This window comes from Apodemus sylvaticus, chromosome 2 (genome assembly GCF_947179515.1).
Source record: "Apodemus sylvaticus chromosome 2, mApoSyl1.1, whole genome shotgun sequence".
Taxonomy (NCBI): Eukaryota; Metazoa; Chordata; class Mammalia; order Rodentia; family Muridae; genus Apodemus; species Apodemus sylvaticus.
Genome location: NC_067473.1, coordinates 6,274,149 through 6,286,602, shown reverse-complemented (window position 1 = coordinate 6,286,602; position 12,454 = coordinate 6,274,149).

Genomic DNA, 12,454 nt, shown 5'->3' with positions numbered 1-12,454 from the left:
TTAATAACTGGTGTTTTTATTTTATGTGTGCGTTTTGTCTGTATACTGCATGTATGTCTGTTTCTATAGGGCGTGAGTATAGACTCTTTGTCCAGAGTCTACTCCACCACAGGGCACAGCTTCTGGGGCGACAGGATGCGGGGAGTTGACTGCACTTACCCCATGCCATTGCCAGACAGGTGTCGGGCCAGAGGGAAGCTGTGGGACACAGCTCAGAGATGGGGAAGTGCAGTCTGAGGCACAGGATAGCCAGAGGTGGCTGGGTGGGGGGACGGGGGTTCCCCGGGCCTGTGACAAGGCTGGGGCCGTCTGGCAGGCTCTTGGACACCCAGGTACCTCTGGAAGCCTCGGAAGAGCTGAGAATGGAATAGGGGTCCTCGGGCTGGATCTAGCCTGGGGCCCGAACAGGGAAAGAGATAGGTCCAGCTGATCCGGAGGGAGAGTCCTTGGCCCAGTGGGCAGTAAGCTCAAGGCTTGGAAGTGGTCATGGCTGGGAGCACAGAGAGGCCTTCTATGAGAGATTAGAAGGGCTTCTCCATGGCTCCCCACAGCGGATCCCGATGAAAAGAGGCAGTCCATCGTTTTAAGGCACTTATTGTCATGGTGGAAAGTGGATGAGTAAAACCAGACCCACTTCTCAGTGTGGACCTGAGTAGACACAGGGAGGAGTGTCTGGGAAGGGAAACTTATTGGCTATGCCCTCCAGGCCTCTAGGTACCTCATTAAAGTGGAGATCTGTCTTAAGTCTACATGTCCACAGGTCATGTCCTCTACCTGTGGAGAGGCTCGGGACGTTGCCCTTATGTGACTGATGACCACAAATCACTGCAGTTAGTGACAGGGGCCTGTGCCCGGGGACAGGTAAAGCGCCTACTGTCCCTTCAGGGTTTCCGGGGTTTCAAGCCTTAGCTTAACAGGGAACCAAGCTACCTTTCACAATCCAACATAGGAGATCCTGGATGAAACCCTTAGTACCCTCTCCCCAAATTTCTTGAAATCCAGAGCTGGGCAGTGGTGGCGCACGCCTGTAATCCCAGCACTCTGGGAGGCAGAGGCAGGCGCGGATTTCTGAGTTCAAGGCCAGCCTGGTCTACACAGTGAGTTCCAAGACAGCCACGGCTATACAGAGAAACCCTGTCTGGAAAAAACCAAATCCAAAAAACCAAAAAAAATTTTTTTCTTGAAATCCATAATCCATTTTGATGGCATTCAGGATATGAGACTTTGGGGGAGGTTATTTGATCTTGAAAAATATTGCTCTGGGCAGTGGTGGCACACAGCTCTAATCCCAGCACTTGGGAGGCAGAGGCAGGCGAATTTCTGAGTTCGAGGCCAGCCTGGTCTACAGAGTGAGTTCTAGGACAGCCAGGGCTATACAGAGAAACCCTGTCTTGAAAAAAACCAAATCCAACCCCCCCCCCAAAATTATATTCTCAATGTCCAGTCCACTTGTCCTGTCTTGGGGAGTCCAAAGTTCTGTAGAGTGTTTGTGTCAAATGAGCACAATGAGAATCCCTTTTAAGTTTACATTTAGAAGACAGTCAAAGAAAAATGTTCAGATCTTGAGCTTGTGACTATGCTAATTATCAGAATTATCCACTGATTAATTTTAGCTCTGAATTTAAGTCTACCACTAGTCTAGTCTTCAAACCCATCAGAGACCTAAGAAGGATAAATTTTACCTGAGTAAAGAGGAAATGCAGAGCAAACAGCTTTGGAATCTAATAAAAATAATTTGCCTGCCAGGCCCAGAAGATCTGAAAGACGTTTTTGTGAAGCAGGAACTTGGGAGGGCTGTGCTCTATCCTCTAGGCAAAATGGGGCAATTGTCCTCCAGTCTCCTGCTTGTCCAGTTTGGACAGTGTACTGTCAGTGGTCCAGTAGCAGGCAGTTATAACCCTGTGGCCAGCTTTGACACATGTGAAGTGAGCTCCAGGTAGAGGTTTTTCTGTGCCCACCATCGTCTTTGGAGGAGATTAGGGTTGCTTCCAGGAGCTGATGTGTCTGTCCCAAAAATCCTTTTATAAAACATTTTAAATGACATATTCTGCAAATCTCTGAAGTGTTTGAGGACCAGCTATCTATCTGAAGTATATCTAAGTAGACAAACTTGCTTGTTTCTAGTTAGTTGTTTAACTTTAAAAACATACAACTACATTAGTACTTTAATTATCCTTAACACTTAACAATGTAGCTTTCATAAGACTGGGACTTTACATTTTTAAATTTTACATTTACTTTACATTTAAAGGAAGTTGTATGTACATATACCTTAAACAAGAATTGAATCATATATATATATATATATATATATATATATATATATATACTGTTGTAGCAAATATAACCTTAAATTTCTATCATCATACAAAAATCACTGTCAATCTAAAACATGAGACTTGTTGCCTTCTCAGTCTAAAAGGAGATACAATAGGCAGTCCACTCTCCTTTAACCTCGTGCTCCCCACCCCCCTCTTACCTGGCTTTACCCACCAACACTAGATAGGAGAGAAAGAAGGATAGAGAGGGGAGAGAGATCCCTAAACCTAACTTCCTTTCCTTTGTCTCTTCCCTAACACAACCACTAACAACTCACAACCAATCCCTTAAAATGACAACAGCCACCCATATCCTACCAAATGACCAATAACCACCCACCAGCCCTCCTGGGAATGACTGCATTGTGTCCTTTAGATTGCTTCCTTTCCCCCCCCCCACCCCCCCCCCCGAGACAGGGTTTCTCTGTGTAGCCCTGGCTGTCCTAGAACTCACTCTGTACACCAGGCTGGCCTCGAACTCAGAAATCCGCCTGCCTCTGCCTCCCAGAGTGCTGGGATTACAGGCATGTGCCACCACTGCCCGGCTGCAAAGCATCCTTACTTGAGTCATCCTTCTTGAGCTTCCTGTGGTCTGTGAATTGTAACTTGTTTATTTTGAGCTTTTGGGCTAACATCCACTTAGCAGTGAGTGCATACCATGTGTGTTCTTTTGATTGGGTTACCTCACTCAGGATGACACTTTCTAGTTCCATCCATTTACCTAATAATTTTATGAATTCATTGTTTTTAATAGCTGAATAGTACTCCATTGTGCATATATACCACAGTTTCTGTATCCATTCCTCTGTTGGACATCTGGGTTCTTTTTTTGTGGGGGCGGGGTGTTTTTCAAGACAGGGTTTCTCTGTATAGCTTTGGCTGTCCTGGAACTCACTCTGTAGACCAGGCTGGCCTCAAACTCAGAAATCCACCTACCTCTGCCTCCCAGAGTGCTGGGATTACAGGCATGCCCCACCACTGCCCAGCTAGAATTTCAATCTTAATCCCATCTCTCTTGTTCTATATATTGGAGCAGTTCCAGCCATGTTAAATGGTTTAGTTTAGACCAGTGCTTTAACTTTTTTAGCTGTGGTCTAGAACAGCCTCTCCTTGGCTGAGGGGGAACAAATGGCTCATGATTTTTGCCGGAGCCCAGAAAACCCCTTTGTCAGTTTTCCAACAGTAAGGAATACTTGTATCTCTGGATGGTGTACATTTATAAGCCCTGTGTCTGTTACTACCACATCTTTTATATAACCCAGTAAGCTTCCTCCCTGGCTTATCATTAGAGAAAAATTTATCCTTAATGTAAGTGCCTTAGTCAGGGTTTCTATTTCTGCACAAACATCATGACCCAAAACAAGATGGGGAGGAAAGGGTTTATTTAGCTTACACTTTCACATTGCTGTTCATTACCAAAGGAAGTCAGGACTGGAATCAAGCAGGTCAGGAAGTAGGAACTGATGCAGAGGCCATGGAGGGATATTCCTTACTGGTTTTATCAGCTTGCTTTCTTTTAGAATCCAAGACCACCAGCCCAGGGATGGTAGCACCTACAAAAGGCCCTCCATGCTTGATCACTAATTGAGAAAATGTCCCAAAGCTGGATCTCATGGAGGCACATCCCCAACTGAAGCTCATTTCTCTGTGCTAAGTCCAGCCTGTGTCAAGTTGACACACAAACCCAGCCAGTACAGTAAGGTTTCTAGAATCAATGAAAGAACCCCCAGACTCCAATAGTATGCAAAGACAGTGTTTATTCTGCAGTAACAGCCAGCATGTAGGGGGGTCAACCATCCAAGCAAAATTACAGTGACCAAGAGGGAAGCTCGTCAGCTTCTCTTAGAACTAGTTGGGGTTTTCCAGTTGCAGTTGGGTCACCTTCACCAAAATTGGTTGAGCTTATGGCATGGGATATTTGTACATTTCTGGTTGGTTCTGAAAGACCCCCGAATTGGGAAGACCCTCACTCAAGTCTCGGATAAGGTGATGCCCCAGAAATTCACGAGAGACCATTCTTGATGCAAGCATATGAGGTTTATTCGGGGAACCAGTGCACTGGGGTAGAGCTCATAACCCGTGCAGGGGCAGACCTGAGGTTAGAACCTGAGCGGCTGCAGTCGGGAGTTTTTAAAGAAAAAAACATAAAGAAGGGGGAGGTTAGGCAGTGATTTATGTCACAAGGAATGGGGAGGTCAGGCGGTAATCCATGACTCAGCAGAGGGTTACAGATTATCTTGAGCAAACATTCTTGGGGCACTGTATAGTTAAACATTGAGCAAGGTGCCAGATGTCTCAAGAATGTGATGAGCTGCCGGGTGGTGGTGGCGCACGCCTGTACTCCCAGCACTCTGGGAGGCAGAGGCAGGCGGATTTCTGAGTTCGAGGCCAGCCTGGTCTACCGAGTGAGTTCCAGGACAGTCAGGGCTATACAGAGAAACCCTGTCTCAAAAAAACCAAATCCAAAAAAACCAAAAAAAAAAAAAAAAAAGTGATGAGCTAGTTATCTTTAGGTTAACGGTTTCTCAGGCTGAGAGCAAAAAAACAAGTTGCTCTGTGCTAGGCTAGTTGCTAGAGGTCTAAAGTTGGGGTGGGGGGGTCTCTCATTCCCTCACTCCTTCTATTGAGTAGTTCTAATCTTAGAACTAAGCCTCTGTGTCTCATCATAGTCTTGATTATCTTGTCTTAAACTTTGATATCTCTGGTGTAACATCAGTATCTGTACAGCACTTACTTGCTCCCTAACAAAAGCTATTAATCTATTAATTATGCAAGGTCCTATAGTTAGTAGAAAAAGCAAAATCAGTAAGGGACCTGTCAGGGCGGAAAGCAAAGTCGTCATCCATGGTGATTTGGTGAACCAACCTTCGTACCAGTTTTGGGTGGCCTCTCTGTCTCATGGGTGTTTTTCTAATCTTTCTCTGAGAGACTAATAAACAGTCTCTCATGGCTCCGGAGTGATCTACATAAAAGCAACATTCTTCTTTTAGAGAGGCACATAAGCCCCCTTCTTTAAGAAACAGCAAGTCTAGTCCCTTCCTGTTCTGCAGCACTACTTCAGACAATGAAGTAAGAGATTCTTCTAGTTGACTTAGAGATTTTTCTAAAGCTTTACGATCTTGGGTCATGGCTATTTGAAGAGTATCTAGTCCATGTGGAAGGTCTATGGGTCCTTTAATAAGAGCAGTGGTTCCAGTCCCTATTCTTGCTGCTAATCCTAGCCCTAGCATAACTGCCAAGGTAAGAGAGACTGGTTCCCTTTTTTCACATCAATGTTTATTCTCATAGGCTTCTATAACAGTTTCCTCTGGGTGGTAATAAGTTCTGGGAACCAAACTGATCATAACACAGAAATCTTTGCTCTGATTAAAGATAGTAGTAGACACACAGGGAGTGAGGCCAGTGCTGCAGGCCCACCAACTATTGTTATTAGGAAGCAGATATTGGTTGGGTCTGGAGGTGTTAATAGCCAGAGCATTATTGCAGAGATGCTGATGGATCGAGGGCACATGGTCTATACTGATACTTCAGTCAGGGCTAGTTTATTTTGGGACCCCCAGGGACAGTAGTTGGGGTCTGTGGTAACATTGATGGGTAACTGCAGTCCCTTCATAATAAGGAAGAACTGCTGTAAGACAGAGCCAGCAAGATGTAGTTGCATTTGGGTTGTAGCATTCAAAGCTTAGAATGCCCCCTGAATTAGGTATAGTAACCTATCTCCAGTGGTGGGGGGCAAGGTGACTAAAGTTGAGGCTGGAGCGTTAGTGGCAGAAGCCTCAGTCACGACAGGGGGAGGAGGCTTTGGAATGATTCTTCTGTTTGGTGGTTTAGGGGGTCCCTGTCCAGAAAACTTTATCAGGCCCTATGGGAACTGCTGGAGGGCTTTCAATCTTTAGTCTAATCTGAAATGAGAACCCGTTGTCCTATCCTGACATATAGAACCTAAGACCCCAAGTTCACCCCTTGGGTCAAGCAGTAAACTGCTTTCCCAGGTTTGTAAAGGTGATATTGAGGGAGTCATTTCTCCAAAAGACAGTGGTCAAGTCCCATGAGGATGTGGGATGGCAGTAGGCATCTCCGGTAGTCTCGCATCCCTATTGTTTACAGTAAAAATATTCCAAACCCCCTGCATCTGCGGGCTTCTGATCTAGATCTGCTGTCTCTGGGGCAAACATAAAAGGAGGTCTGTTGGAGTTTTCTCCTGACAGGTGAATTCTTACAGCCAGGATAAGCTGCCTCATATTGTTGTTGGGACAACTGGTAAGGGGAGTGAGGGCCTCCGACCACATAACGTTTCTGTAGGGGGCACACATCCTCATGGGTTAGCTCAGGAATGTCATGAGTCTAATCCTGCTATCAGGGCACAGATCTCAGGAAACAAGGAGGGCCACCAATTACCTGGGGGGGGGGGCGCAACCTTGGAAGTGGACCAGACTATGTCCCCAGTTAGTGATAATACCTGCCAAGTAAGGGTCATAGGCTGGTGGGGGTTGCTATTCCGCGGTGATGAGCAGGCGGCGTAGGAGGATCATCAGTCCACTCCAGCTTCCAGGAGTCATCTCGGGCTGCGGGAGGGGGGAGGGGCACTTTGATGTGAGATGCGTGGATCCAAGCCGGGATACCATCAACCTTGATGGTGGTGGGACTAGTTAAAAGTACCAGGTAAGGTCCTTTCCATCTGGGCTCGAGGTTGCTGGATTGATGATCCTGGACCAGGACAGAGTCTCCCACTTGGAACTTATGCGGCACAGCTGTGGTTCCCAGTTCGTATGCCCCCTTGAGCTGTTCCCAGGCGTCCTTTCTGACCAGTTCAAGAGCCTCTAAACGAGCTAGCAGGGGTTGGGAGAAAAGGCGTCAGGGTCAAGTATCCCTCCTGCTTCTGCCAAGGGGGGTGGTCCCCCATGGAGGAGCTCAAATGGTGTGAGTTTAAATTTCCCTGTGGTGTTCCATACTCGGAACAAGGCAAAGGGCAGGAGGCTGTCCAGTCCTTCCCACTGGTCTCTAAGGCTAATTTAGTCAAGGTCTCTATTCATTCTTTCTACCTGTCCTGAGCTCTGGGGTCTATAAGCACAATGTAATTTCCAATCAATCCCCAGCTGAGTGGCCAGTCCCTGACTTACCTGGGCAACGAAGGCAGGGCCATTGTCTGATCCAATTACCTTAGGGATGCTGAATTGTGAGAAAATCTCTTCCGGTATTTTCTTTGCTACCACGTTGGCTGTTTCCCTCTTTGTAGGGAAAGCCTTCACCCTTCCTGAGAAGGTATTTATGAAAACTAATAAATATTTGTTACCATATTTTGCTGTTTTAACTTCTGTGAAATCGATCTCCCAGTATGCTCCTGGCCTGTCTCCCCGGAGGCGTTTACGGGGGGGGGGGGGGGGGGGGGGAGAAGGGGTGCCTAGGTGATGTCCAGCGTTGGTTAAAGCGCAGGCTTTGCAATTCTGAACTACTTCTTGAGCAATGTCCGAGAGGCCCTGTAGTGATGTATGATGTCTTTTAGCTTCTTTGTCCCCTAGATGAGTCAGTTGATATAAATTGGTGACATAATGTGTCTCCGTTTGGGGTAGTATGGATTTGCCATCTTCTGTCTCGGCTACTCTGTAGGGGGAGTAGCCATGCACAATTTTTAGTTTCTCTATCTGCTTATGATCTTCAGGGGCGTACCTGAAGCTAGTTTCTCTAATGTCATAATAGTCTTTAGGTTCCTTAGTTTTTTGTTCAGCTGCGAGGATCGTGGCTCCTTGAGCCGCCTGCTTGGCAGCCACGTCAGCCATTTGATTTCCCTTGGCTATGGCGTCTTGGCCCTTCTGGTGGCCAGGACAATGTATAATGGCCAGCTTCTTTGGCAAATGTATGGCTTCTAACAGGCTCAAGATTTCTTCTTTGTTTTTAATGTCTTTTCCAGCAGATGTGAGTAGCCCCCTCTGTTTATAGATTGCCCCATGTATGTGAGTGGTGCTGTCCATGTAGATGTTGATAGTCTTTCCTTCTGCCAGCCGCACGGCTTGGGTGAATGCGATCAACTCAGATTTTTGGGCTAATGTTTCCTTGGGCAAGCTGCTGGTCCAGATGGTCCGCTTCCTGTCTACCACCCCCACCCCCACCCCCAGCTCTCTGCTTACCTTCAACCACAAAGTTGCTACCATCTGTGTACCAAATTAGGGCATCCTGGCCATGGCTGATCAGTGAGGTCTTTTTGGTTCTGGTTTCTTCTGCCAGGATGTCTACACATTGGTGTACCAGTAATGAGTGGTCTGTCTCCGGCAAGAAGGTGGTGGGATTCAGGATACCTGGGGGTGCAAACAGCACTCTTTCAGTTAGCAAGAAGCTCTGATAGTGAGTCACGCGGGCGTTAGTCATCCAGCAGTCAGGTGCTTGTCTGATGATGCTTTCCAGGGCATGGGGGGCTACCATTACAGTGTGTTGACCTAAAGTTAGTTTGTCAGCATCTTTGAGAAGCAGTGCCACAGCGGTGATGGCTTTTAGGCAAGATGGCCATCCACTGGCTACAGGATCTAATTTCTTTGACAGGTAGGCCACAGGTTGCTTCCATGGCCCCAAGGCCTGAGTTAGGACCCCTTGTGCTACTCCTGCTCTTTCATCCACATAGAGGGTGAAAGGCTTGGTCAGGTCTGGCAGGGCTAGGGCTGGTGCACTGACTAAGACCCTCTTGATCTCTTCAAAGGCTTTCTGATAGTCGGGGGTCCATGAGAAAGTCCCAGTCTCCTTAGTGATGGGGTAGAGTGGGGCTGCCAGGGTGGCAAAACCTGGAATCCGGAGTCTACAAAACCCTGCAGTACCCAGAAATTCTCTTACTTGTTTTGGGGTTGCAGGAGTAGGGATTTGTGTAACAGTCTTTTTCCTAGCTTCTGTCAGCCATTGCTTCTCCTCCTTAAGAGTGTAGCCTAAACAGGTTACTTCTGTTTGGCAAATCTGAGCTTTCTTTGCTGAAGCCCTGTACCCCAACTCACCCAGCTCAGTCAATAATCTCTCAGTCCCCAGTCTTCATTCTTGCTCAGTGACAGCAGCCAGGAACATACTGAAGCAGGGTAATTTGAGGATTTTCTGACATGAACAGAGCCAAATCCCAATGGAGGGCTTTGTTGAAAAGAATAGGGGAGTTTCTGAATCCCTGAGGCAGACATGTCCAAGTCAACTGTCCAGCCTGTCCCAAGTCTGGGTCTCTCCATTCAAAAGCAAAGATTGCCTGGCTTGCAGGATGTAGTCTCAGGCAAAAGAATGTGTCTTTCAAGTCCAGAACCATATACCATCGTCTGTCAGGAGGGAGAGAACAGAGCAGGTTGTAGGGGTTAGGGACAGTGGGACGGATATCCTGCACTCTTTTATTAACTTCTCTTAGATCTTGTACTGGCAGGTAATCATTGGTGCCTGGCTTCCTAACTGGCAGCAATGGAGTGTTCCGGGAGACTGACAAGGAACCAGAATGCCTAGTTGCAGGAGTCTTTGAATGTGAGATCTGATGCCCTCCCGGGCCTCCTTATTCATAGGGTACTGTTGTACCCCCAATGGGGATTGCATCAGTCTTTAGGCTTACGATGATGGGGGGCACCCGTTTGGCCTCTCCCATGCCCCATCTCTGCCCATACTCTGGGGAACCTCTCCAGCCATGTTCGCCCCAGTGTTTTGTTCGGCGAGGCTGGAGGCTCATGTAACCTATATTCTTCTTCTAGTTTTAAGGCCAAACTCATAGATGTTGGGGTTTTCCAATTGACTATCGTTCCCTCCGAGGAAAAACATATTTGAGCCTTTAATTTTGCCAGTAAATCTCTCCCTAATAATGGCATAGTGCACTCTGGGATGAAGAGGAGTGGGCTACTTGACCGTTTCCTAGATCGACCTTCCTTTCAGTAGTCCACAAATATGGTTTTTGCCCAGTAGCTCCAATTACTATAGTCTTTTTATCTCTTAATTTTCCTAAAGGTTTTTTTAAAACGGAAAATTCGCCGGGCGGTGGTGGCGCACACCTGTAATCCCAGCACTCTGGGAGGCAGAGGCAGGCGGATTTCTGAGTTCGAGGCCAGCCTGGTCTACAGAGTGAGCTCCAGGACAGCCAGGGCTATACAGGGAAACCCTGTCTCGAAAAAACCAAATTAAAAAAAAAACAAACAAACAAAAATAAAACGGAAAATTCTGCTCCAGTGTCAATAAGGAAGTCCGTAGGGGTCCCCTCCACAATTAGGGTTACTTTAGGATCGGGGAGGGGGTCCGAGCCCCGTCTCCCCTAGTCATCATCTTCTAGAGTGAGGGCCTTGGGCAGTTTGGTGTCCGGTTTCTTCTTGGGGCAGTCCCTTGCCCAATGTCCCTTCTCCTTGCAATATATACATTAGTCCTTGTCTAAGGAAAGTCTGTGAAAGTCCTTCAGATTTTTGAGGTCTTCTCGGCCCTGTGTTGTCCAGGTACCCTGCCTGTCTGTTTCTTTTCTCTGTTCTATAAGTCTCCCTGTCACCTACTACTGTGGCCAAAATCTGAGTCAAACTCCAAACTCCTTTCCTGCCTTCTATCTTGTCTATTCTCTTTGGCTTCTTTTCTCTCTCTCTCTCTCTCTCTCTCTCTCTCTCTCTCTCTCTCTCTCTCTCTCTCTCTCTCTCCTTCAGTCTCTCTTTTGTGATACACACTCTCTGCTTCCTTAACTAAGGTCTGCAGACTATCCAGGCGCTGCATCCTTCTCCTGATACTGGAGGCAGACTGTCCGATAAAAGCCATGGCTACTGCTGCCTGCTGACCCTCAGAAGTAGGGTCAAAAGGAGTATATCGCCTCCAAAAGGCATTCTAAGAACAAAGAAGGGGGTTCCTTTTCCCCCTGAAGAACTTCTCTTACCTTAGCCAAATTGGTGGGACTTCTACTGGCCCCCTTGAGACCTGCCACCAGAATTTGGAAATAGACTGTCAGCCCCTCCCTACCATCAGCTGTATTGTAGTCCCAATTAGAACAATTCAAGGGAAAGCCCACGTCTATTTCATTCTGGAGTTGAGTAGGTTGGCCATTGGTTCCAGGCACATTTTCTTTCGTGCCTCCAAAGAGAGAGTATTCTCTCTTTGGTAGTGAAAAGGACCTGTAAAAGCTGCTGACAATCACCCCAAGTGCGCTGGTGTGACAACATAAGGGATTCCACCAGACCAGTAAGGCTAGAAGGGTTATCTGAAAAAGAGGCATGATTAGTTCTCCAATTATAGAGGTCGGCCAAAGAGAACAGCCAGTATTAAAGGGGTTGCAGATGTTCAGGGTTAGCCGGTGGGGGGCCGTATGCACGCAGAGGCAACGCTGTAGTTGAATCTGGTCCTCTGGGGCTTTGAGCATGTCTACTCCGGGGGGCCGGTCCTTCTGCTGCTCCTCCAACAGCACCCTGTTCCAGATTCTGAGGGGATATAGGGAGGGGATAAGGAGGTAGGGTACCAGGCCATTCTGGGGGCTCCTCAATCTCGGGATAGATCTTAGGGGGAGCCAAGGGTCGGGTTTGGACTCCACCTTTATGTTGGGCGGTTTGGGCTCTGCCATTTTTTGCTTTTGTTTTCTGTTCCGATTCATGGAGCGCCAGAACTCGGGAGCCTAGCTTATTTTTCTGTCCAAGACTTTAACCAGGACAGAGGATCTTGCGCCAAGTCCTCCCAAACAAAAATATAAGGTACCTGGTCAGGGTGAGACACTGATCCCTTCTGAAAAACAACGTCCTTGATGGCAGAAATCAGTCAAGTGTACCCTCCAGAGGCCAGCCAACGTTGTAAATTGGCCATTCTGAAGAACAAAATGTTCTCCAATGCCCATTCTTAACTTTTACAGACAGATTGCGTACTCTATTTCTAATTTCAGTCCAGTGGTTGAAAGTCTGACCCAGAGGAGTGCTGACAGTCCAAGTCACACAAAACAGAGTGCTGGTGAGATGGCTCAGCGGTTAAGAGCACCGACTGCTCTTCCAGAGGTCCTGAGTTCAAATCCCAGCACCCACATGGCTCACAACCATCTGTAATGGGATCTGATGCCCTCTTCTGGAGTGTCTTAAGACAGTGACAGTGTGCTCACATATAATAAATAAATAATTCTAAAACAAAACAAAACAAAAAAAAAACAACCAAAAAACCAAAAAACAAACAGAACACTCAGAAAGACCATGAGG